A 19,980-nucleotide genomic window follows, 5' to 3' on the forward strand; every position below is an offset into this window, starting at 1 on the left:
TATTCATCAAGCAGTTGATATATGCCATTCATTATTAAAAGCACTCTGTGCTGTGTGTACTCAGTTGCTCATCATGTCCAACTCTTTGCAAACCAATGGACTGTAGCCCATCAGGCTCCTCTGTCCATGGGATTCTCCAGGCAAGAATATTGGAGCGGGTTGCCATTTCCTCCTCCAGGGGATTTTCCAGACCTTGAGATTGAACCCATGTCTCTTGTGTCTCCTGCATTGGCAGGTGGGTTGTTACCACTGTGCCACCTAAAAGCACTCTATTTACAGTATTTATTTTATTTAATTCTCAGAAACAATGTGTGAAGTATATATATAAATGAGTGTAGATAATATAATTAAGACAAGGAAATCATGAATGATGACAACTGGTGATAATTACTCTTGTAGAAATTAGTTGTGGTGTGAGCAGGCCATAAAAGGACTGCATATGGTGATAGTTCAGTTCAGTTCAGTCGCTCAGCTGTGTTCAACTCTTTGCAACCCCATGAACTGCAGCACACCAGGCTTCCCTGTCCATCACCAACTCCTGGAGTCCACCCAAACCCACGTCCGTTCAGTCAGTGATGCCATCCAACCATCTCATCCTCTGTCGCCCCCTTCTCCTTCTGCCCTCAATCTTTCCCAGCATCAGGGTCTTTTCAAATGAGTCAGCTTAATATGTTGATAATAGTTCAATTTATTAAATTTACATTCAGATAGAGGTTTGTCTCATTTCAAAGCTTGTTCTGTCACACACTGTATTGATTGCATGTGTGCCAATATCACTTCAGGTAGTGATAACTGGATAACTGGATAGCTCTGATAACTGGAAGGAGCATGCATCTAAAAGGAAGGAATAAAAGAGAAGATAAACAGGGCTAAACAGGAACCTGATTTTATTAACTCTTCAAAAATATTAATAGTTAAGTTACATATATGTTGGGAGAATGTGTCATTTCCTCAGCTCTGTCTCACCACAGCAAACATTTGAAATGGCGAGCCAGTGTTACAGCTCTGTTACAGCTCAGAGTTTTGTTCAGTCAGCAAGCAAAGGAAAGAGGTGTGAGGGTGGACCCACCCAAAAGAAGAGGCCTCAGTCCATCTTGGCTTCCTCTTTTTGTACGTTTTGTCTCCTCCCCAACTTGAGCCTGCCCTGTGCAAATTGGGCTAGCCAGGAGGGCTGTTTGTTTCACCTGAGGTTCTCACTTGGGTCCTTGGATTTTCTTTTGTTCCACTTTCAGGGACTTTTTCCTTTCTTTGTCTTTTTGCCATCGCCATTTTGGACTCATTTTTCCTATTCTAAGTACCCAACACATATATAAAGTCATATATAGACATATTTGTCCTAGTTACAAGAAACAGAAATAAGGTTTGAGTATTTTCTGGTTTATTTTTCTCCATGTCTATTAATTATTAACAAACTATATAGTGTTTATATGCATTACCAAGTTTCTTTGATCTTACTTCACATGGAAATAGTTGGTCAGAAATTTCCATCCTACATCTACAGATTGAGGACTTTGGCTCCCTCAGAATTCCTCTGAAGTCATGTCTAGGACTTTGTAGATGGTGTTTTGCAGATGTTTGTATATGTTTCCCCTATGAGAGTGTCTTGGTAATTGCTATTGTGGCAACTTTGCCTACTGTGTGTGTTTGTAATTCTATGTCAGCAAGGCCAGTGTCACTTTTTCACTGAGTACCTCAGTGTAGCCAGACTCTGCTCTGCTTGACAAGGCCACTTGTTCTCCTCCACTCTTTCCTCTGTTCTGCATGATCACTCTCCAACTCTGCTGTGTAGCTGACCATCCATTAAAGAGTGGTGTGAGGTGTTGAGATTAATACCACTTTACCTTTGCCTTTGGTTTTATTATAGGATTCCCAAAGTAGGGCAATTTATGCCCCAGTCTTCATGAATACTTATAGCACTCTGTCATACTGGGACCCTCCTGGACACCCAAGGTCCTGCCCCTTTGAAACAACTGGTATGACAAACAATAGGATCTATCACAAATTCTTACTTTGAATAATAAGTAAAGTTTCACATTAGATTAAGCTTAATGTGCCTGGATTCTTCCCTCAGAATGATGTATATACTCAGTTTTTGTACAAAAGGATCAAAGTCTCAGTGTCCCAGATACAGCAAGAAACATGTCTGAATCTCAAAGTTTGATATCTGTGTGTGTGTGTGTGTGTGTGTGTGTGTGTGTGTGTGTGTAGTATAGTCAGCTGTCTTGTGATACTCTCAATGTGAATAAAGAGATGTCTTTATGTAGTAAAATTATAGAGATTTAACACTACTATAAGAATTTATCAGTCAAAAACCATTTAAATTCCCCTTGGATTCAGAATAAAGATTACAATTAGCAGCACATTTTGGGTAATGGCATCTATAATGCCACAGCCACAGACAGCCTGCCAGAATGTGAGTAGCTTGATTGGAGCCATTCATTGCCTGGCTCCTTCTATACCCTGCAGAGCAATTTACCTCCTTAAATAACCATCCCCTACTGCTAAAAGCAACAATGTGCCATGCAAAGTAAATCAATATATAAATCATTTGCTTATATCAACAAATCTTTAATTTCCCTCATCACAAGAAATTTCTAATAAATTTTAATTGAGATCTTCTTACTAAAAGCAAATCTGATCTACCTTAATATGAGAATATTTCCCAAAAAAGATTTCATAAATTATATCTATATCTATATATACTAGCATCATAAAGCAAGAGTGCTAATTGAATTTTTATAAAAGCAGTGTTTTAAACCATTTTAGTAGAATAAAGAACTTCAATCAGGATCTAATTCATAAGGATTTTCTGTGAAAGTCAGTGAATAATTTATTTCCCCAGCCTACTCATGGAAACTTCAAATTGTTATTGTAGAATGTAAAGTATTGGGACTTGCCCACCTTTTTTGCATTCATTCCTGAATTCAAATGCTTAAATTGAGAACTTGGCTGTGAATTTATCATCCATTCAAGCATGAAGGCTTCAGATGAAATTTAAAATTTTGTAGTTCTTTTGCCACTTAATTTTTCATATCATAAAATCAGCTGACATAATCATTCTTAAGTGCAAAGTAACATGATAGAAATGCACATTGGTCTACACTAAGATGGTCTTAATAATTTATTAGCATTAAATGCAAATACAATATTATAAGTAAATTAATTGTTATTTGGTAAGTGGATTTCAAAGAATATAATTGTGTAAAAATAATGTGTACCATGGGTTATTCAATGATATCTAATGAATAACATCTCTTTTACACAAGAGTCTGTAAAATTTCTTAAAAATACAAAGGAGTGGTAGAAGGAGATACCATAGTTAACGTTTTTCATACTAAATCTTAGGTGAAGTAGTAATTATAAAACAAACTCCAGTAATAAGCTGATTTACCCACCTAATTACAGACAGGTCTAACTAAGGTTGGCCTCCCAGTACTGAACGAGAAATTGCAAAGATGAATAAACAGCTCTATCGATTAAGTACAGTGATTTATTTTCCAGATTTAACGACTGGGAATGTCATTTTACTGTGGAATGGACAAAGAAGCTAAAATATGTCATAATTTGTTCTTAGAGAAAGTACTTTATCTTGGTAACAAGGATATAAAAAGCACGATCCCTGTTTTTTAATTGAAGTATAGTTGATTTACAGTGTTTCAGGTGTACAGAAACATGACTCAGATTTTTTTTGACTCTGAAATTATATTCTTTTCCATTATAGTTATTACAAGATATTGACTATAGTTCCCTGTGCTATACAGTTGGACCTTGTTGTTTATGTATTTTATATATAGGAGTGTGTAGCTGTTAATACCAATTTTTTCCCCTACCTTTCCCTTTTGGTAACTGTAAGGTTGTTTTCTATGCCTTTAAGTCTATTTCTGTTTTATAAATAAGTTATTTTTTTTCTCTTTGTTAAAGATTCCACGTATAAGTGATATCATATGATATTTGTCTTTTGCTTGTTGTTTGACTTAATATGATAACCTCTGGGTCTATCTATGTTGCTGCAAATGACATCATTTCATTCCTTTTCATGTCTGAGTAATATCCCTAAACATATTATATGAGATATATACATAGAGAGAGAGAGAGAGAGAGAGAGAGAGAGAGAGAGAGAGCTTTCCTGGTGACTCAGTAGAAAATCTTCCTGTGATGCAGGAGACTTGGGTTCAGATCTCTGGGGTCAGAAAGAACACCTGGAAAAGGGAATGGCTACCACTCTATTATTCTTGCCTGGAGAATTCCATGTACAGAGGAGCCTGGCAGGCTCTAGTCCATGGGGATCACAAAGAGTCAGACACGACTGAGCAACTGACACTTTCACTCATACATACAATCTTCGCTATCCATTCCTAAGTTGACAGATATTTAGGTTGCTTCCATGTCTTGACTATTGTAAACAGTGTTGCTGTGAACATAAGGGTGTAAGAAATTCCACTAAAGATTTGGTCCCTAAGTCACATTTCTCTCTTTAGCAAGAACTGCAAGTTCCACCATAGTGAAGTTTCTCTCTTTGCCACTTCACAATTTCACTACATATAGTATTACTGAAATTCCTAGAAAAATAGGTCAAATAAACATTTTTCAAAAATCTCTTCATAACTTGCCTAAAATCGTGAATTTATTTAAAATGCACAAGTTTAAATATGGCTACTCATTAGAAACACATCTGGAGCTTTGGAGGGAAAAATAGCAATATATCTGGGCATTTGTATTTTTCAAAAATTTCAAGATAATGTTTAAAAACAATTAGGCTATGTGATGATTTTTTACTTTTATCTAGTTTGTTTCACTTTTTCATTTCATATTCAGTGCTCCCATTTAATTTAGTTTATGTTTTCCAATTTCTCTATCCCTCATGTGCTTTCTCAAGTCTTTACCAAGCATAGTAGAAAAGCTTTTGTATAAAATATATATATATATATATATATATATATGTGTGTGTGTGTGTGTGTGTGTGTGTGTGTGTGTGTGTGTGTGTAGTATGTATAGTACATATATTTTAGAAAACTTATGAAATTTTGCCTAGTCAAATAATTTATGACATTTTGGTTCTACTTGTTTGACTTGGTATGAGTTGAATGCTAGATTTTTAACTTATATTCACTCAAAAATTTTATATAGTTACATGTATTTAGCATCTCGTATTACTGCTAAAAGTCTAGGAAGCTTATCATCTGAGTGATTAAAAAAAAATTGAATGAGGCTTTAAACTTCTAATCCAATACAGTATTATTAACTGAAGTACAGATTTTGTTCAAATCTCACAAAATGTTATGCTAGTGTCCTTTACTTATTTCCATACCTTACTCAAGACTCCACTGCAGTTGTACTTATTTGCATTGAGCAGCTTCAGCTGCATGAAATCACCTGGTAAATTCTTTTTTCAGTTTTATTCTACTACAGATATTTTCTAATTTTCCTTGTTATGGCTTCTTAGATATACCCCTCATTTAAAAGTAGACATTTAATTTCCAAATACATGGAATTTTTTAAAGTATCTTTGATATTTATTTCTTATTTACATACTTTCTTCTCTGCAATCACCCTTTCCAGTCTTCTAACTTTATTGAGACTTTGAATAGCTAAGTCAAAGATCTCTCTTGGTACATGTCACATAGCACTTGAAAATATGTGGGTTATTTTCAAGTATCTTTTGATATCAATCTCTAACATAATTCCATAGTCATAAGGGAACAGACTGTATGATTTCTATACCTTTAGACATGAAATTTCTGTACCTGGTCTTATGTCTCTGGATTTGTCCCGGTGTTTTCTAGTTTATAGTCTATGGGAACTTGAATAGAATTTGTATCCTACTATTGTGTGAAAATTATATAAATCTTATGTTGCATTGGTTCATAATGCTCTTCAGGTCTACTATATTCTTCTACTTCTCTGTACATTTGTTCTATTAATTTCTGAGGGTTTGATATTGAAACTCCAACTAAAAATCTTAATTTATCTGCTTAAAACAATTATAATATATAGTGGAACTACGTGTAACTTTGTTTTGTTTTTTCCAAGTCTCCTGTAAATGTGTTATCATATTTTCATAATTTAAAAAAATAAAGATAAAAAATAAAATGCACAACTTTAATAATTATCATCTCATTAAGAGGCAACAATTTTTTCAGGCTTGAATACTCTGGCAGTTTATAGATAGACCCTAAACTTGCTACAATAATGACAGCATTAGCATCTGACTCACAGAATGACTTTTGAGAAATAAAAGAGCTTGTCCATATAAAATACTTAAACAATGTCAGGTACATAATAAGTGCTCTTTAAATATTTTCTGTAATTGTTGTAACAATTATAATAATAGTTAATGATATTTCATTTGATAACTAGTGTTTTATTAAAGTCATTTTCTCTCAGAGTCTTTTTTAAAAATTAATTTATTTACTTTTGGCTGTGCTGAGTCTTAGTTGCTGCAAGGACTTTTCTCTAGTTGCAATGAGCGGGGCCTACTCTCTAATTGCAGTGTGTAGGCTTCTTACTGCAGTGGCTTCTCATTGTGGCTCATGGACTCTAGAATTTGAAGGCTTCAGTGGATCTTCCTGGATCAGGGATTGAACACATGTCTCCTGCATTGGCAGGTGGTTTCTTTGCCACTGAGCCACCAGGGAAGCCCTCATAGCTATTATTTTTAAAAGAGGGAATACAGACTATTATAGTATACTGGTTTAGTCGCTAAGTCATGTCCGACTCTTGTGACCCCATTGACTATAGCCTGCCAGGCTCCTCTGTCCATGGGATTCTCCAGGTGAGAACATTGGAGTGGGTTGCTATTTCCTTCTCCAGAGGATCTTCCTGACCCGGAAATTGAACCTAGGTCTCCTGCATTGCAGGCACATTCTTTACTGACTGAGCTATGAGGGAAGCCCCCATTTAGAGTATGACATAGCACTAAAAAGCTTAAATTTAAAAAAAAAAAATTCTGTGATTTCTCAATTATTCATCAAAAATAGTGAATTATTCAGGATGTATTTATATTTTCCTTAGGAAAATATTCTTGCAAATGAATTAACTTGCTCTTTCCATCATGAAACTCAGCATGTTTGATAAACCCTTTTAATGATTGTCTTCTTCAGGGGTTCATAAACATTATATAGTGCAGGGCAATAAAATGTATCTAATAATTACCTGTTGATTAAGTGAAGGTTTTACTGAAAGTAGTAGTAAAATGTTTTCTTTAAGTGAATTAAGCCTAGTACATCATCTGAAACAGGACACAATCATGCTGATGACCATATGGGCTTCCCTGGTGGCTCAGACGGTAACAAATCTGTAGAAATGGTAAAGAAATGCAGAAGATCTGGGTTCAATCCCTGGCGGGGAAGATTCCCTGGAGAAGGAAATGGCAACCCACTCCAGTATTCTTGCCTGGAAGAATTCCATAGACAAGAATTCCATTGTAGCCTAGCCATCTACAATCCATCAGTTGCAACAAGTTGGACTTGACTGAGCAACTAACAACATTCACTTATACAATCTTTGGAGTAAGTACCGAGGTTAGAAATGCAGATATTATTAAGATATCTGCCAGCCAGAGAAGGCCTGCATCTTTGATTGAAACTCCATTCAGAGACTGCAGTGTGCCGGCTGTGCACCAGTTCCGGGGTGGAGAGGGCAGCTTTAGTCCAAGAGGCCTGCCAGGTAGAGCCTCTCTAGTGTCCCATGGCCAGGACTAAAAAATCATACATAGGTTTTTGATCAGGAACTCAAGTCTTCACCAACAGTGCTATATTTGAATTTCTACACCCTTCATAACTAATGATGCTGATTGCTTCTTTATTAACTTCTTGGTAAATGTGCAACTCTCTTTTTGGAGTTTTTATTGTTTTGCTGATTTTATTTGCTCATTATTGATTTATGGAAAGTCTTCATGTATTCCTTCATGGGACTTCCCTGATAACTCAGCTGGTAAAGAATCCTCCTGCAATACAGGGGACCCTGGTTCGATTCCTAGTTTGGGAAGATCCACTAAAGAGGCGAAAAAGCTACCCACTCCAGTATTCTGGCCTGGAGAACTCCATGGACAGTCAACAGGATCTCAAAGAGTCAGACAGGACTGAGCAACTTTCACTTTAGTTTCCCTTGTTGTTCTGACAGTAAAGAATCTGCCTACAGTACAGGAGACCCGTGTTTTATCCCTGTGTTGGGAAGATTCCCTGGAGAAGGAAATGGCAACCTACCCCAGTATTCTTGCCTGGAAAATTCCATGGACAGAAAAGCCTGGCAAGCTATAATCCATGGGGTGGCAAAGCATCAGACATGACTGAGCGACTCTCATACATTCATTCATGTTTTCTGGAAACAAGTCTTTTGCCAAACGTGTATGTATAACCCTTCATTTCCCCCACTCTGTGACTTCCTGTTAATTTTCATACCTATGTCTATTGGTTAATTTTTTTTTAATTAAAGATCTTTATTTTCAATGCTAATTTGGTCCTCTCTGGGAAATCTTTACTATGCCAAGATTGTAAAGATATTATAACATATAGTCTTGTAGAAGATGTGTAGTTTTAGCTTTCAGACTGGGGTCATATATCAATCTCAGTTTTTGTGTGGTGTGAGATAGTGGTTCATTTTCTTCACATATGAATAGCTCAGTGTACCAGAACAATTTGCCAAAGACTATATTTTGCCATTAATTGGCTTTGGTACATTTTAAAAATTAATTTGCCATATAAATGTATGTCTGTTTCTGGACACTTAATTTGGTTCAGTTGATCTAGTTACCTGTCCCTGTGTCAATACCACAATATGTCTTGATTATGAAAAAAGCACTGTGATTTCTCAACATGTTTAAATTATATCTTCAGAATTATTTTGGCTATTTTAGACCTGAGTTTCTACATGAATTTTAGAATCATTTTATCAATTTTAAAAAACATTTTTTTTCAGAAATTTGTTAGAATTTGTTAATTCTAATAATAATTTCTGGGATAATTGATATAACAGTATTGCATCTTTGAATTCATAAACATTGTGTGTGTTAGTAGCTCAGTCATGTCTAACTGAGAGCCCATAGACTGTAGACCACCAGTCTCCTCTATCCATGGCATTCTCCAGGCAAGAATACTGGTGTGGGTTGCCATTCCCTTCTCCAGGGGATCTTCCCAAGCCAGAAATTGAACCCAGGTCTCCTGCATTGCAGGCAGATTTTATACCAGTTGAGCCACCAGGGAAGCATTGTATAAACATTGTATAAATCTCAATTTAAGTCTTCTCTGACTTCTATCACCAGAGTTCTTATTTAGAGATCTTATATATATTTTGTTACATTAACCCATACATGTTTTATATTCTTTAGTGCTTTTGTAAAAGATATATTTATTTTAGTTTTATTTTCTGTTTGTTGATAGTATACAGAAACACAGTTTAACTTTAAATAGTGATATTATAACAAGTGAACTTATCAAATTAATTCTAATAGTTTTGTATACGTTTAAGCTTTTATATGTAGAACCTTATCTTTGCTATGACTAAAGCTGCTTTATCCCTTCGTCAGTAAAATGTGTACATTTTATTTCATTTTTGTCTTTGTTCAACTTGCTAGGATCTCAAGTATAGTAGAGAATAAGAAAGGTTAAAAGTACAAATGCTTGCCTTATTTTTAGCCTTATGGGTAAAGCATTCATGTTTTCATCAAAAAGAGCATAAAGCATGTTGTTGCTGCTAATGCTAAGTCACTTCAGTCATGTCCGACTCTGTACAACCCCATAGACGGCAGCCCACCAGGCTCCCCCGTCCCTGGGATTCTCCAGGCAAGAACACTGGAGTGGGTTGCCATTTCCTTCTCCAATGCATGAAAGTGAAAAGTGAAAGTGAAGTCGCTCAGTTGTGTCTGACTCTTCGTGACTGCATAGACTGCAGCCTACCAGGCTCCTTCGGGTCCATGGGATTCTCCAGGCAAGAGTACTGGAGCAGGTTGCCATTGCCTTCTCCAAAAGCACGTTGTTTACTATAGAGTTTATATAAATGATATTTGTGGGTTAAAAAGTTTCATTCCACTCAGTTCACTTCAAACTCATTCATACCTATTTTATTTTGATCATTACATTTATAAAGCCAATCAAATATTAAAGAGGAGCACACAGAATAAAATAGAAATGCAAGGGGTGAAGGTGAAAATACTATATAGATGGTAAAACTAAAGGATACCTACCATAGAAGGTGGAGTCTTCCCTTAAGTGTGTCTGTATTTTTGATATGGAAAACAAATCACTGTCATAAAACTAGCTGCTAGCATCTCTCTAACTAGGGTCTGATACCGTATTTTAGAATCAAGTGGCTACTTACATTCTTTGCTCAGTCACATTTTTTAATAAGCCAAATTGAATACCTAGAGCTATTATGATAAATAAATGCAAAAAACAATCTGTAGAAATCCTCAATTCATCCACTGGCACATAGCAACTTTTACTATTTTTATTGGCTCTAGTGGTATTATTTCAGATGATGAAGTCATAATTATGATTATCATGAAGACAATGGTGATGGCAAATGGTAATGATTATTAAAACAGTATATAGTTGAGTTTAATGCCCATGGTAGACTAGTAAAAGAAAAACCACTGAATCTAATAGAAGGAATAAATATCTGCCTAAAAGTAAAATACATGGCCCTGGTGGAAAAGTAGCACCACAACACAATCTACCTTCCATTCAAAGTGTCTCAAGGTAAAAATAACCGGCGTTTTAAGACATCAACATAAAACTTTTGAGTCTATAATGAAAACTACTTGAGCAGTTCCTGTGATTTTTCCTCTATAGAGATTATGTAAATTACCACCTCTATCAATCTTGTGTTTTTGATTGTATCATTTTCATTTATTTCTTGCCTCATTCTAAATACATGATTTATTACACAATAGTCCTAATAGAAATGATTTTGACCAAGACAGTAAGAAAGCAACAGTGAGACTGAGTAAGGCCTGTACATGCTGTGTGCGCACTGAGGTTCTGCATTTTTGACAGAAGAACTCCACAGCTATATAGCAGCTAAGAGTCATGCAATTCAGTGAATTCACAAGATAAAATGTAAACCTTTTTTTTTTTTTTAGAAAAACATTGTGAAACCTAGTAACATCTAACAGAGAAAATAGTAATGGAAAATGGGCAGATATAGTAAATGTTCTTACATTACAGAAACCATGGCAGCATGTGATGGAGTCTCTGTCAGATGCTCTCATCACACCAAAACACAGCCGAGGGGAAACCTTCTCTCTGTAGTGCCCAGTGTGGTGACACTCAACTATGTGATTCTGATTTTATAAAAGTTAAGCATGCTTGGACATCTTCTTATGCCTTTAAAATGTTCCTTGTACAGTCTCTATTGATTTGTGGTTTAGTCACTAAGTCGTGTCCGACTCTTGTGACCCCGTAGACTGTAGCCTGCCAGGCTTCTCAGTCCATGGGGTTCTCCAGGCAAGAACACTGGAATGGGTTGCCAGTTTCTTCTCCAGAGGATCTTCCTGACCCAGGGATCGAACCCAGGTCTCCTGCATTTCGGGCGGATTCTTTTCCAGCTGAGCTATCAGGGAAGTTCTGCTGCTGCTGCTGCTGCTAAGTCGCTTCAGTTGTGTCCAACTCTGTGCGACCCAATAGTCGGCAGCCCACCAGGCTCCACCATCCCTGGGATTCTCCAGGCAAGAACACTGGAGTGGGTTGCCATTTCCTTCTCCACAGGGAAGCCCTAACATTCTCTATTAACAAGTCAGTACAATTTAAATATGTGTATGTGCACGTTGTTCTCAAAGAATGTTGTTGTTTTTCAGTTGCCAAGTCGTGTTTGACTCTTTGTGACCCCATGGACTGCAGCATGCCAGGCTTCCCTGTCCCTTACCATCTCCCAGAGTTTGCCCAAGTTCCTGTCCATTGAGTCAGTGATGCCATCCAACCATCTCATCCTCTGTCTCTTTCTTCTCCTTCTGCCTTCACTCTTTCCCAGCATCAGTGTCTTTTCCAATGAGTCAGTTGTTTGCATGAGGTGGGTAAAGGATTGGAGTTTTGACATCAGTCATTTCAATGAGTACTCAGGGTTGATTTACTTTAAGATTGACTGGTTTCATATCTTTACTGTTCAAGGGACTCTCAAGAGTTTTCTCTAGCACCACAGTTCGAAAGCATCAATTCTTCTGTACTCTGCCTTCTCCATGGTCCAGCTCACACATTCATACATGATTACCACACAGGCCATAGCCTTGACTATATGGACCTTTGCTGGCAAAGTGATGTCTTTGCTTTGTAACACATTGTCTAGGTTTGTAGTAGCTTTCCTGCCAAGAGGCAGTCGTCTTCTAGTTTTATGGCTGCGATCTCCATCCTCAGTGATTTTAGAGCCTAAGAAGAGGAAAGCTGTCACTGCTTCCACCTTTCCCCCTTGTTTGCCCTGAAGCGATGGGACCGGATGCCATGATCTTAGTTTCTTTTTTTTTTCCAATGTTGAGTTTTAAGCCAGTTTTCTCAAACTCTAGCTTCTTTTTATTACAGGTGTTTTCACTTCTCTTCATAAAATTTGGAATGATTTATGCTTCTTGACAAATACAAATCATTATTTACACAACTGCAATACTTTTTTCCCCTCTGAGGAATTAACATAGGGACAATAGTTGTTTATCCTGTCTGTGACAAAATTCAACACAGTTGCATGTGATTTGAAAAAAAAAAAAATGGCATTGAACTTTTGAACTGATTTCATTGTAGGAAAGTTGACGCCAAAATTTGTTCTGGAAAAATATTTAATTGAAAGAAAATACTCAATGGAAATATGTCAGATGTGTAGGTAAGCAGTGATGAATAATGGGGCTGCTTAATCTATGTTATTAGTATGTAGTCTGTAAATCAATAATTAGTGTGATTGATGAGAAAACCACTAAAAATTCTTCCTAGAAAATATTTTCCAGGATATCTTTTCTCTTTGGTATGTGAATTAATAATGTATTCTTCTTTTATGCAGACTTTGACAATTTAACTGTCCATTTCTCTTTCTTGAAGGACTCTTGACTGATAACTATTTATTATAGTAACCTTGATTACTCAGCAGTGCTGAACTTGCAAAATATAAACAAACTCTAAATCTCCTTTCAAATTTGGATATATCATTGCCTTCTAAATTCAGTTTGTCTATTATGTATTTATACTACACTGCATACTGACATTTCAAACTCTTTATTAGGTAAAGGCTGAAAGTAAAACTCAGAGGCTCTCTTTGTTTTATGCATAAAGTAATAACATCAGTGGCAACAATAGAGTGATTACTAGAGACAGTATTAACTAAAAACTGTTTGGCTTTAAATATTGGATAGGGTGCATAGCAGGCACAAAATCCCTCCTTAACTTCTATTTTAATATTGATGTTTATACTGCATATGGAGAGTATGTATGGAATATTTTCAGAAGCACCTTTAAAAGAAGAGAGAGCAAATTAGTATTTTGGCAGCACATATTTCACCATTTCCTTTGTCAAAAAGACAAGTCACTTTCAAAGTCACACTTCAGCAACAACCAAGTTAAAATTAATTTTTTTTTTCAGAAATGGCAATTAAGCAACTGTACAATTATTTCTTACAAGAGAGAATAATACATCCTGAAAAGAATTTCTCCTACAAAGATTCAAACTTTATGATTATTAATGTTTATAAATTCATATATATTTTTATATAATTTTACAATATGTATATACATTTTTATAATAATGCTTATATTTGCATTATGCAACAAATTTTAAAGTAGTGTCATATATATTCCATATGTTTCCATGCTTCCACATTTCACCTGATAGAACGACCAGGCTTCCATGAATTTGCACACTTCCGTGTGCAAGTGACATGATGATTTAGCCAAATTCGACTTAGAGGTCCTATCAGAGAGCAGCAGGTGAGATAGAAGAAACAGAAACATAAAGAAGGAATTAGGGCTGTGTCAGTGAGTGACCCATGACATGCTCAGTGGAGGGCCTGGAGAATCACTGGTGCTGCCTCCCCGCCCTGTCAGGTTTAACTCACTAAAGCCTAGCCACTGCTTACTGTGGGTGGAGGTGAGAAGACAAAAGTCTTTTGTGAAAATTCAAGCTGTGCATGAACATGGCGTAGTGTACTACCATCCTCACAAGAGCCTGATGGCTTGCTTCCAGGGCCAGCATGGCACTGACACCAGAGGAAGTACAGGGAACCCCTACAAGAACTCAAAATATTCAAGAAGCATCAGCTCAGCTAGAAGACTTTTGCTTGTGAAAATACTGGATGCATGGGGATGCTGAGAATCAGTTAACTCTATTCTCTGTTCATCATGATGGAGAGTTTTTCCGTGTTGAAGAAAAGATTGTGTACTTTCTGTATGGCATAACAGAAGTGGAGATCCCTAAATATCCAGAAACAGAGGAAAGTGCTTGATAAACTGGGATTTGGTTAGAGGCAGATGGAACTGAGCTCACAAATCTTCAGAAATCAACTTTCAGGGACTTCCATTAAAAAAAAAAAAAAAGCCTTAAGAAATGGTTGAAGCTACAAATCAAGTCAGTCAGTCATTTCGGTTGCTCAGTTGTGTCTGACTCTGCGACCCCATGGACAGCAGCACACCAGGCTTCCCTGTCCATCACCAACTGCCGGGGCTAGCTCAAGCTCACGTCCATTGAGTCAGTGATGCCATCCAACCATCTCATCATCTGTCGTCCCCTTCTCCTCCTGCCCTCAATCTTTCCCAGCATCCGGGTCTTTTCCAATGAGTCAGTTCTTCGCATCAGGTGGCCAAAGTATTGGAGCTTCAGCTTCAGCATCAGCCTTCCAATGAATATTCAGGACTGATTTCCTTTAGGATGGACTGGGTTGATCTCCTTGCAGTCCAAGGGACTCTCAAGAGTCTTCTCCAACACTACAGTTCAAACTCATTAATTCTTTGGCTCTCAGCTTTCTTTATAGTCCAACTCTCACATCCATACATAACTACTGGAAAAACCATAGCTTTGACTTGATGGACCTTTGTTGGCAAAGTAATACCTCTGCTTTTTAATATGCTGTCTAGGTTGGTCATAGCTTTTCTTACAAGGAGTAAGAATCTTTTAATTTTATGGCTGCAGTCACCATCTGCAGTGATTCTAGAACCCAAGAAAATCAAGTAGAACAGTGTAAGGACCAATTTGCAACAGATGGGTGCAACTATGTGGCCATTGATAGGAAGTAGAGCAAATTATTTGTTTCATTATAATGTTTCAGTATAATCCTATCAAAAACATTAGCAATCTTAGGAAGGGCTGTCCCTGAAATGTGAGTCAGTCAAGATAAGTGGGGGGAAAGACCAGCTTTGGAGACTCCTTTGAAAGAATATTTGAAGGGGGTTCTAGTTGAAGCCTGTGCCATTGCTTCTTCTAGGGAACCAGATTGAGAACAGCATTTTAAAGTTGATGTTGGGGCCTCCAAGCTAAAGAAACAGAGCTGTTGTAGACTGCTCTGCTTCTCACCTGGATAAACCCCATGCTGTAAGATGTTGATTTAAAACCCTAATTATGGAAATTGCCTTAAATTCTGATGACTTTTAATCTGTATGAATAATGGACAGAAGTTGCAAGTGTGCAAGACTAAAACAAAAAAACTTCGAGATTTACGGAGAACAGGTCAAAAGTTGCCACCACAAAATTTTGTTAACTTTGAATGTTTAATTAAGTTCCTTGCAAAGCTTGCTTATACCAACAGCTGTAACAAAATGCACTGTAATCATTTCTGCACTTAACTTGTTATGGACCAAAAATGAAGGAATGCTCTCTGAAATGGCTGTGGCTGCAGACACTCACATGATTATGGTGATTGAACCAATCATTTAGGATGCCAACTGGCTCTTCCCTGTGAAGGTGAGATGTAATATATCGGAGCATTGTGCACTTCTGCACATGAATTCCATTGCTCATCCCACACTGGACATGACTAACTCAGGGGCCCTGGACAAGTGGCCTGCTGGTATAGTGGTGATGGAGAGAGGCTTGACTAAGAAGGGGAACTTGAATGTAAAGTTTATGGTTTGCTAGGGTAGCAGTCTAAAGAAAGCATATAACCACTGCTTTCCAGCTGCCTCTTCCATTAGCAGATCATATTACCTTGGTTTCAGTGGGCCAAGCTCCCTCCCACAACTCTACTTCTGAAGCAGTGAAGTGAATAGGACTACCTCTGTTCTGTGGACACACTGGAGCAGGGGCTGAGCCCAGATAAAGCAATCCTCTGAAACCTAAGCACTTATTTCCATAGCCATTTCCTCACCAGGGAGGAACTGGAGTCAGATAACTGTTAGACAAAACCAAGCTTAGGCAGCTGCTAAATCCCATCAGCTATGGCCCAGCTCACAACCCCTCTGATCTTAGCACTCATACTTTGCTCTGAGCTATTAAAAATCTTAAATCTTACTTCAGTATCCCTAAATCCAGGAAGGCTACCTTCTGAGTGTCCTGATGACCAGAGTTGTCCAAGAATATCTCAACATCCACTTAGTCTCTCACCAGATGCTCCTTGCACTCAGCATAGGGGTCAGGATCTAGGCGTGCCCTCCACTGCCTTCTGGCACTCTGGGCTCTGGAGGTATTCCCATGGCCTGTCCTATACAAGCTCACAAACGCCCACTGACACAGCTCCAACCTAGGTCAGTCAAGTTGGATGACCAGAGCCCTTCAACCCCATGGCATTGCCCAGTGAATACGGACTTAACAGTCATCTCACATCTCACATCTCTCCAGAGTCCAGCACTCTTGGTACTCCACCCAAAGAGGGCAGCCTGGACTGTTAGCTTCTTAGATTCAAGCTGTGAGTTAACCTTGAGTCTGTGCAATTATATAGCAGAATTTTACTGAGGCCAAGACAAATACTAAAGCCATGATACTGACCCAGTGTTCCCCAACCCATTATACTCCTGATGCCATCCTTCTGAGAATGGCAACCTCATTAACACAGGACTAACAGTTCCTAAAATAGTAATGGATATACAATCTGCCTTTAGTAATAACTGAACTTAATAATGTTTTTTGACAACAATTCTAGGCTTTCAAAACCACTTGGCAGCATATTTCCTGAAATGCACTCATATTCAGCAAGCAAAAATTGCTCAGCTGTATTTTGCTAGATATGGATGATACAGAGAGTGTAGCCTTATGAAAAAAGCTAACTTCTAGCCCTTGACCTCTTCTTTCTTGGTGAGTGAATAGGGCAGGAAAACATTTATCTTCACAAACCAGTGAAAAGATTTCAATAGAGGGAAGAAGGAGATCTTACTATGCAAGACTTCACCTTTTGCCCAGTTGAAGAAAAAAGAGTGGAGGCTGACACTTAATGCTGAATGACTTGTGTCTTGAAAGTTGAATTTCTTTAAATGGGAAAGAAATGATGACAAAAGCAAAACAAAACAAAAATACCTAGCCTGGAAAGAGTATTATTAGTTAGTCACAGCTGTTAACGCAAGTAGCGTTAAGGCAATTTGAAATGATGAAGAAGCAATACATTAATGATTTATTTAATAACATGCATTAATTGCAAATTATCTACTTCCTGCTGCTTGGACTTTTATATATTAAGGTTATATTCAGAGGTTGTGGGTAAGAATTCTAGTTGTCATGTAGGGCCTGGCCATCGTTCAGATGTATATTGTCTCTCAGTCCTTTTTCTGATCATACTGTCCCTTGCAAGAAGTTGACCAATTAAGGAAAAGGCTACATCCAGATCCTCACTGCTTTAGGATTGTTTTCATGCAGTTGTATGAAAAACTGTTCTTGGCATTTTGTTATACCACCGTGGTAATCATCTGATAAAAGAGCAGCTGCATAGAAGCATTTAAGATCCTGGATATATTATAGAGGAACAGCATAATTTTTACTAAAATGAATATGAAGTAGCAATAGTTAATAGTTCCCTTAAGATGCTTGAAACCAGAAACCCAGCCTTCCCAAACTAGGCCAACAGATAAGCCTCATAGACCACAGGGAAAAAATTTAATACATTCAAGTAGCTTCTTCCTTAAGGAAGTAATATATACCCTATTCTACTTTGCTTGTTCCATTCATCCAAATACAGTAGGAAGTATCAGCAGTGGTACAGCCATCATTATAATTTGCCAACAAAGAATTGAGAGCCATGCCACTGTTCACATCACTGGTCATGCTAATGAGTTCAGACTAACCAATATTCCATCTAGGACAGAGGTAATATCTTTTATAACTTCTATCAGAGTTACTAATAAGTTTCCTTTACTCTTTTCTATGTGTATTATTGGTACCAATGGGAATGTTGCCCTGATTGTTCATGTTAAAAAATGAATCAGTAATTTCTATGAATAATTAAGAGTGGTGGTGTTTTGGATATTGTGCCTGGGTAAGAACTTCCAACTTAGCTATTATAGAATTAAGGTCTCTGTGTTTAGAAAAGTCTTATATTATTACTCTTGCCTATACTATTCCTAAATTTCATGAGTTATCTGTCTAAGGCAAGCAAGACCTGGAACCCTGGCTACAAGTAAATTAATACCTGCTAGGGTTGCTCAGCGGAAAAGGCAATGGTAACCCACTCCAGTTCTCTTGCCTGGAAAATCCCATGGAGGGAGGAGCCTGGTGGGCTGCACTCTATGGGTTCGCTAAGAGTTGGACACGACTGAGTGACTTCACTTTCACCTTTCACTTTCATGCATTGGAGAAGGAAATGGCAACCCACTCCAGTGCTCTTGCCTGGAGAATCCCAGGGACGGGAGCCTGGTGGGCTGCCGTCTATGGGGTCGCACAGAGTCGGACATGACTGAAGTGACTCAGCAGCAGCAGCAGCAGCAGCGTCGCTCAGAGATGCCAAGAAACAAAGGCATTGTCCACAATACAGAGTCAGACTCAAAACCTTTCATTAGCTTGGTTACATATTTGGATCTCTGTTAGTCTCTTCCAAGTGACAGATACTTAGCCTATTGCCTTATGAAGATTATTGAATTCAAATTTAAAATCACCTAACATCTGATTTCATTCTAGTCCCAAAGAAAGGCAATCCCAAAGAATGCGCAAACTACCGCACAATTGCACTCATCTCACACGCTAGAAAAGTAATGCTCAAAATTCTCCAGGCCAGGCTTCAGCAATACATGAACCGTTAACTTCCAGATGTTCAAACTGGTTTTAGAAAAGGCAGAGGAACCAGAGATCAAATTGCCAACATCCGCTGGATCATCGAAAAAGCAAGAAAGTTCCAGAAAAACATCTATTTCTGCTTTGTTGACTATGCCAAAGCCTTTGACTGTGCGGATCACAATAAATTGTGGAAAATCCAGAAAGAGATGTAAATACCAGACCACCTGACCTGCCTCTTGAGAAACCTGTATGCAGGTCAGGAAGCAACAGTTAGAACTGGACATGGAACAACAGACTGGTTCCAAATAGGAAAAGGAGTACGTTAAGGCTGTATATTGTCACCCTGCTTATTTAACTTATATGCAGAGTACATCATGAGAAACGCTGGGCTGGAAGAAGCACAAGCTGGAATCAAGATTGCCGGGAGAAATATCAATAACCTCAAATATGCAAATGACATCACCCTTATGGCAGAAAGTGAAGAGGAACTAAGAAACCTCTTGATGAAAGTGAAGGAGGAGAGTGAAAAAGTTGGCTTAAAGCTCAACATTCAGAAAACTAAGATCATGGCATCTGGTCCCATCACTTCATGGGAAATAGGTGGGGAAACAGTGGAAACAGTGTTAAGACTTTATTTTGGGGGGCTCCAAAATTGCTGCAGATTGTGATTGCAGCCATGAAATTCAAAGATGCTTACTCCTTGGGAGGAAAGTTATGACCGACCTAGATAGCATATTAAAAAGCAGAGATATTACTTTGCCAACAAAGGTCCATCTAGTCAAGGCTATGGTTTTTCCAGTGGTCATGTATGGATGTGAAAGTTGGACTGTGAAGAAAGCTGAGCGCTGAAAAATTGATGCTTTTGAACTGTGGTTTTGGAGAAGACTCTTG

General features: G+C 37.8%; 1 pseudogene; it reads left to right on the forward strand.

Moving 5' to 3' along the window:
* Positions 1–16,032, forward strand: part of LOC133068043 (rho GTPase-activating protein 17-like) — a 61,073-nt pseudogene extending 45,041 nt beyond the window's left edge.
* The last annotated feature ends 3,948 nt before the right edge of the window (positions 16,033–19,980 follow it).

The sequence above is a fragment of the Dama dama genome, chromosome 13 (genome assembly GCF_033118175.1).
Source record: "Dama dama isolate Ldn47 chromosome 13, ASM3311817v1, whole genome shotgun sequence".
Classification (NCBI taxonomy): Eukaryota; Metazoa; Chordata; class Mammalia; order Artiodactyla; family Cervidae; genus Dama; species Dama dama.